This window comes from Myotis brandtii, unplaced genomic scaffold, assembly GCF_000412655.1.
Source record: "Myotis brandtii unplaced genomic scaffold, ASM41265v1 scaffold842, whole genome shotgun sequence".
Lineage (NCBI taxonomy): Eukaryota > Metazoa > Chordata > Mammalia > Chiroptera > Vespertilionidae > Myotis > Myotis brandtii.
Window position 1 is genome coordinate 1,230,824 of NW_005371421.1, and position 7,072 is coordinate 1,237,895.

Consider the following 7,072-nt stretch of genomic DNA (forward strand, 5'->3'; position numbering starts at 1 on the left):
CAGGAGGACCGAGTGCACTAATAAGATTAACAGCCTGAATGGTACCAAGCCACCTGGTACCACCTGCAATTAAATTAAATTGCAATTAAATTAAGTTTAATTAAATAATTTAATTTAATTTAATTAAGTTTGAAATTTAAAACATGTGAAAGTAAACATCACCAGTTAAGCAGTGTGGCTAGGTGGGCTCTGGCTCTGTGGGGAGGCTCTGTTGGGGGCACCTGCGATGGGGCAGGGAGAGTGGGAAAGGCTTCTCTAAAGAGCCTATCCCAGAATGAGCAGCAGAGTGACACTCAGGTAGGAACAGAGAAGGGTGCCATTTGAAGCAGGAGGAAAGGAACATCGAATAGAAGTGGGAGAAAGCAGTCTTCTTCAACCAGCAGCAAGAAATTCAGTAAAGACCGAGCTGATGGAGGCCTGGCTGAAGGTGTGACTTGGGAGTCGGCAGACCTATTTTGAATGCTGGGGCTGCCGTGGCCCCACTCTCTTATGCTGAAAGACGCACTTACCTCCACGAACACTGTGAAGGCATTGACATGGCATATACAGTATGTACGCAGTACACTGCAGCTGTTTTATTGTTCTGTTAGAGAATAAGAATATTATTGGAGTACTAGATGCATGAGAGTAAGAAGTAAACATAAGAGTTACCACAGGATCAGGGGGGTTGAATTCTCTCTTGAAGGCAGTGAGGACCCACCATGAGACTTGAAGCCCGAGGGTTGACACTGTAGTGAATATCAGCAGGAAGAGCAGGGAGAAGAGGTGGTGTGGGCAGTCCGAGGCCTGGAGCCAGGAGAAAGGGGCTGGAGCCAGGAGAAAGGGGTCGCTGTGCCAGGTGAGGTGGCGAGGGCCTGGATCCAATGAGTGGAACTGGGACAAGATAATAAGCTGTTCAGGAGGCAGAGTGGGTGTGACTTGGAGATGCTCTGGGTGGAAGTGCTCAGGGGAGTGAGGAACCAAGCCCAGTTCTCAGCTGGCACCAGTGGACTGGGGGGATGACAATGGCATCCCCTGACCTAGAAAAGACCAGAACGGGACTTGTTGATAGAGGAAGATAATGACATGTGGCTTTGGGAGATGCAGTGGGTGCTAGTCACACTGTGGCCCACTGGTTGATTTGGAACTGCCTCCCTAAGGGGGACTCCCATCCCATGTACGAGTCCTGCCTGCCCTGGTAGGAGGCAGCCCCTGCTCCCTCAGCCGCCTGTCAGGCCAGGTGCAGACACTCACCTAGACTCTATGTGTGTCCTCCACTCAGATGCCAGGAATGTGAGATGCCGCGTGGATCCCTTTGGGGATGCAGGAGATGGTGAAAACATCCTGGCTTTTCAGGGGCCGCAGGTGGACTTGCAGTGCACAGTTCCCGATCACCAGTGGGTGCAGGTTGGACTTCGGATGCCTGTGTCTGGCATGCTGGGTGGTGTCTGTGTCCAGCAGTCGTGGGATCTGGCCCAGGGAAGCCTCATGGATGGGTTGGGCACTTCCCTGGCTGGAGAGCCTCCGAGACTGGCCCTGCAGTCCCTGTGAGTGCCTAGCAGTCTTTCATATGTAACTGAATTCTGTGTCTGGCAGCTCTGGCCACCGGGGGCCTGGGAAGAACTGGCTGTCTATGTACTGAAGGAGTTCGGCAATCGCATCGTCTGATGCCAGACCTCCTAGCCCCAGCTGCTACCTTCTGATCAGCTATGCTCCTGGCCTGGCTTAAGTTCATCTGATGCTGCTGAGTGGGCGCCTCCAGCTGAGGACACGGCCCTTGTAGTAGCCAAGTGATGGAGTGAACCCACAGCAGAGCTTCTTGACTGGGGCTCTACCCCAAAAATACCCATCTCCTTGGCCCTTGGAGGACCTGGGCAGGACCTGGGGCACCTAAAGTCTCAGACCAGGTCCCTTCAGGTCCCACTCCCCCATACAGGTGTTTCTGTGTGCACCACCACAGCCCTGCTTCTCACTGAGAGTGCACACCCAGCACAGCAGCCCTGGGTTCTCTGCACAAAATGCCAGTATAATGGCCTTTCTCTGCCATGGCTTGCTCACAACTTCCCAATTCAAAGAAAAAAAATGAGACCTGCTGGTCATTTCTCCCTCTGCAGAATAACAAGCTGAATCCAAAGGAATTGGCATGGCCAGGGCAGGAAAACATTGTATCTCAGCCATCCATCACCATAGTAACTACCATGGTGGGACAAGCATTCTCTTCCATCAGTTTAATTCTAGAGATGGGAAGAGTGGCGCACAGGGTGTAAAATAGTTTGCCAATTGCATTCCAAACCTAATACTTGTCCACACACTATTGCTGTCACAGCCAGGTTAAAGAAAGGCTCCTACTGCGTCTTATCAGTAAATTAAATGCCACTGAGTTCCCACAGCATTTTCCACTTTACTCTGCATTTTGCAAGAGAGAGAACAAAAAACTGTTGACAGTGCAAGTAATGTATTGTCAGGGCTGCAATTACCCATCTCAGTAGACCCCGACCTAGGCGGTTGAGAGGCATTTCATTAGTGCACTCATCTCGAGCCAAAGTCAGGGAGTTTGACAAAAGCATCAAATATGATTTGTTCTACTTAACTAATGTAACTCCTTTTTTTAAGGGCAGCTCTCCCCATTAAGTATAGTGTCCACATAGCCTCATATCAGTGCTTAGTAGGGGCAAGAGCCCTGTGCAGCCATATATTCATCAGCAAACAGTACTGAAAGAGAACTCTGTACACACCAGGCTCTGCTGGGGTCTGGAAATGCAGAGAAGAACCAGATGGACCCTTTTTCCACCCCCGATTAGGGGTAAGGGCAAGGGAACTTTCAGTAGATTTTGAAAACCACTAGGATGGAGGGTATTAAGAAAGTGTGGAGAGACAGTGTACTCAGACTGGGAGGAGAGTAGGAGAGGGATGGAAGAGGTTTATGGAAAGTTTTCAAGAGGAGGTAACACTGCCTTGAATTAAAGCAGAGAGGACATTGGGGCAGAGGGACTGGCGAGGGCATAGGCATGGTGATGAGGAAGACCAGTCCCTGCTGTGATAGCCTCACGGAGTTGATGTGACTGACAAAAAGTATGGAAGGAGAACAATAGTAACTCTCTCTCTACTGAAGCAAAATTTGCTTTTCGATCCCAAAGATGAGTAGATGAGCATGCAGTGGTGGATGAAGTGATAGTGAAGCTAGCGCAGGACTGATGCCTTTGAGAACTAAAACCAGGTCCGGGGGAAGAACAAGGAATGCAGGAGGGTATGTACCTGCCTTGTGGTAACACTGAAAAGGTGTGCAGGGGCAGACCATGAGGTTCTTTTAGGCTATGTCAAGGAATTTCAGTTTTTATCCTAAGGGCAAAGGAGCATATTAAAGGGTTTTCAGTAATAGATATAATCATATTTTTCATCTAAAAGTTAAAGTAAGACTTTTTTCAATTTTAGTTATTTATTTTATATTTTATTAAAGTTGAGATACAATATTATATTTTTTTCAGGAGTACAACATAGTGATTTGACATTTATATCCTATACTAGAGGCTCAGTGCATGAAATTCATGCACGGGGACGGGGGGGGTGTCCCTCAGCCTAGCCTGCACCCTCTCTCAATCTGGGACCCCTCAGGTAGAGTCCCTAGGCCTGACCAGTGATCAGGGTCGATCAGGGCTTTCCTTCCCCCAGCTGCTGGCAGCTTGCCCCGCCCCTGCCACTGCCACTGCTTGCCATCTGTGTGGCACTGCCTCCCCCCTCCCCACCCACCACTGGTCGCCTCCCTCTGCAGGCGACAGGCATGGGGTGTGATCCCTTGGTTGGCCTGGGCCTCCCTCTGTAGGGCAATCAATCGTGGAGCCCCCAGATCGATTGCCCCACAGAAGGAGGCCCTGCCCACCCACTGCAGCACCGCCAGCCGGGTGGCCTGAGCCTCCAGACCACCCTTGTGGGGCGATCAATCAGGGGGCAGGGGGAGGGCAGATACACACGATGACTGGCTCAGAGGAACCATTCAGCCAAAAGCCCTAAGCTGGGCTCATGGCTGGCAAGCAAAACAGCGGTGGCAGGAGCCTCTCCTGCTTCCGTGGCAGTTGGACATCCCCTGAAGGCTCCTGGACTGCTAGAGGGCGCAGGCCAGGCTGAGGGACCAGCCCCTGAGTGCACGAATTTTGTGCACCGGGCCTCTAGTATCTTATAATATGATCACCACACTAAGGCAAGTACCCATCTGTCATACAAAGTTATGGCAATAGAATTGACTATTCTATATTTCCTCATGACATATATTTTCTTATAACTGGAAGTGTGTACCTCTTATTCCCCTTCACCTTATTCACCCCATCCTGCTACCCTCTGGCAATCATCAGCTTGTTCTCTGTTTCTATTGGTCTGTTTTTGTTTAGTCATTTATTTTCTGTTTTTAGATTCCTCATATCAATGAAACCATATGGCATTTGTTTTTCTCTGACTTATTTTACCCTCTTTGTCCATCCATGTTGTCTCAAATGGCAATATTTCATACATTTCATTCTTTCTTGGGCTGCTTAATATTCCACTGCATATATTATATATACATCATATATTATATAAATACTTATATATGTATATCATATCTTCTTTATCCATTTCTCTATCAATGGAAACCTAGATTGCTTTTTCTTGGCTATTGTAAATGCTACAATAAACATAGAGTTACACATATCTCTTTAAATTAATGTTTTCATTTTCAGTGGGAAGATAAATCCTGTCCTCATTACTTTATCTTGGCCATAAGCAGAAATCTAGTTTCATATGATGGAGTATTAAATACCCAGACATGGAATTACTGCGTCATATGAAACTAGATTTCTGCTTATGGCGAAGATAAAGTAATGAGGACAGGATTTACCTTCCCACTGGAAATAACCAAAAAAAGCAGATAAATTTATAAAGCAAGAGTTTGTGAGACAATAGATATCAGAAAACCACAGAAATGATACAATTAAAATGATGAACACAGAGGTGGGCCCAGCACACTGCCTAGAGAAGATTTCAGACTTCAGCACAAAGAGGAAACTTCCAAGGGTGCAGGGCATCCCTCTGGGGTAGTGCACTGAGAACTAATCAGCATATGCATGTGAGGAGACTACCCAGAGCCAAGCAAAGACTGCAAGGAAGGGTAAGTGCTGTTAGTGCTATCATTGTGGGCATACAAAGGAGCAGGAAAATATTAGCAACAACAAAGAGATAAATCAATCAATCTAAACTGACCCAGAACCAATATAGATGTTAGAATTAGCAGACAAAGACATTGAAGACAGATACTATAGTTGCATTCCATATATTAGAAAGTTGAGATTTTAAAGGTATTTATAAGACCAAATCAAACTTCTAGGAATAAAAACTATAGTGTGTGGAGATCAAAAATATACTTGATGGGCCCAGCTGGTGTGGCTCAGTGGTTGAGTGATGATCTATGAACCAGAAGGTCACAGTTTGATTCCTGGTCAGAGCACATGCCCGGGTGGTGGGCTATATCCCCAGTAGGGGTCATGCAAGAGGCAGATGGTCCATGATTCTCTCTCATCATTGATATTTCTATCTATCTCTCTCTTCCTCTCTCTGAAATCAATAAAAATGTATTTTAAAAAAGATTATACTTGATGGAATTAATGTGAAATTAGACTCTGCTGAAGAAAACATTAGTGAACTTGAAGGTATAGTAATAAAAACTATAAAAAATGAAACACAAAAGAGAATTTTTAAAAATGAAAACAGCATCAATGAACAACAGGACAACCTCAAGTGGCTTAATATACATGTGATTGAAGTCCCCAAATTAGAGGAGAAAAAAGTGAGAGAAAAATTATTTGAAAAAATAATGATCCAAATTGTTCTAAATTTGATGAAAACTAGAGACTCATAGATTAATGACAGTTGTTGAACCCCAAGCATAAGAGACAAGTAGAAAACTATATCATGAAAAAAACTCTAATCACAACAATTTTTTTCTGTGACAAAGAAAATCTTAAAAGCATCCAGAAAAAAAAAAGATACATAAAGTAAGAAAAATTAGGATGACATTAGATTTCTCATCATGAACACGTCAGGTGAAAAGACATTTAAAAACTGAAAGAAGTACTGAAAAAAATAAGTCTGTCAAGTTCAGATTCTATACCCAGAAAAAATACCTTTAAAAAGTGAAAGAAAAAATAAAGAATTATATAGATACTAGGGGCCCGGTGCACGAAATTCGTGCACTGCTTGGAGGGGGGGGGGAGTGTCCCTCAGCCCAGCCTGCCCCCTCTCACATACTGGGATCCCTCAGGCATTGACCCCCATCACCCTCCAATCGCAGGATCGGCCCCTTGCCCAGGCCTGATGCCTCTGCCAGAGGCGTCAGGCCTGGGCAGGGGGCAGAACCAGTGATCGGGGGGAAATGAGGGTCCCCTGCCCAGGCCTGATGCCTCTGCCAGAGGCGTCAGGCCTGGGCAGGGGGCAGAACCAGTGATCGGGGGGAAATGAGGGTCCCCTGCCCAGGCCTGATGCCTCTGGCCCAGGATTCAGGCCTGGGCAGGGGACCCCCCTATCCCCCCGATCTCCGGCTCCGCCCTCGCCCAGGCCTGATGGCCTCGGCCAGAGGCGTCGACCCCCATTACCCTCCGATCGCCTGATCGGCCCCTTGCCCAGGTCTGACGCCTCCGCCAGAGGTGTCAGGCTTGGACAGGGGACCCCCATCTCCCCCCGATCACTGGCTCTGACCCCCACCCAGGCCTGATGCCTCTGGCCCAGGAATCATGCCTGGGCAGGGGACCCCCATCTCCCTCTGATCCCTTGCTCCACCCCCGCCCAAGCCTGATGCCTCTGACCCAGGCTTCAGGCCTGGGCAAGGGGACCCTCATATCCCCCCAATCACCGGCTCCGCCCCCCACCCAGGCCTGATGCCTCTGGCCCAGGAATCATGCCTGGGCAGGGGACCCCCATCTCCCTCTGATCACTTGCTCCACCCCCCACCCAAGCCTGACGCCTCTGACCGAGGCTTCAGGCCTGGGCAAGGGGACCCTCATATCCCCCCAATCACCGGCTCCGCCCCCCACCCAGGCCTGATGCCTCTGGCCCAGGAATCATGCCTGGG

The 7,072-nt window shown here is 48.1% G+C and overlaps 1 protein-coding gene across 2 annotated transcripts in view; it reads left to right on the forward strand.

Annotated features, from left to right (window-relative positions):
• SH3RF3 (SH3 domain containing ring finger 3) overlaps window positions 1-7,072 on the forward strand; it is a 265,016-nt gene that overhangs the window by 227,742 nt on the left and 30,202 nt on the right. The gene's annotated exons all lie outside the window — the stretch shown is intronic.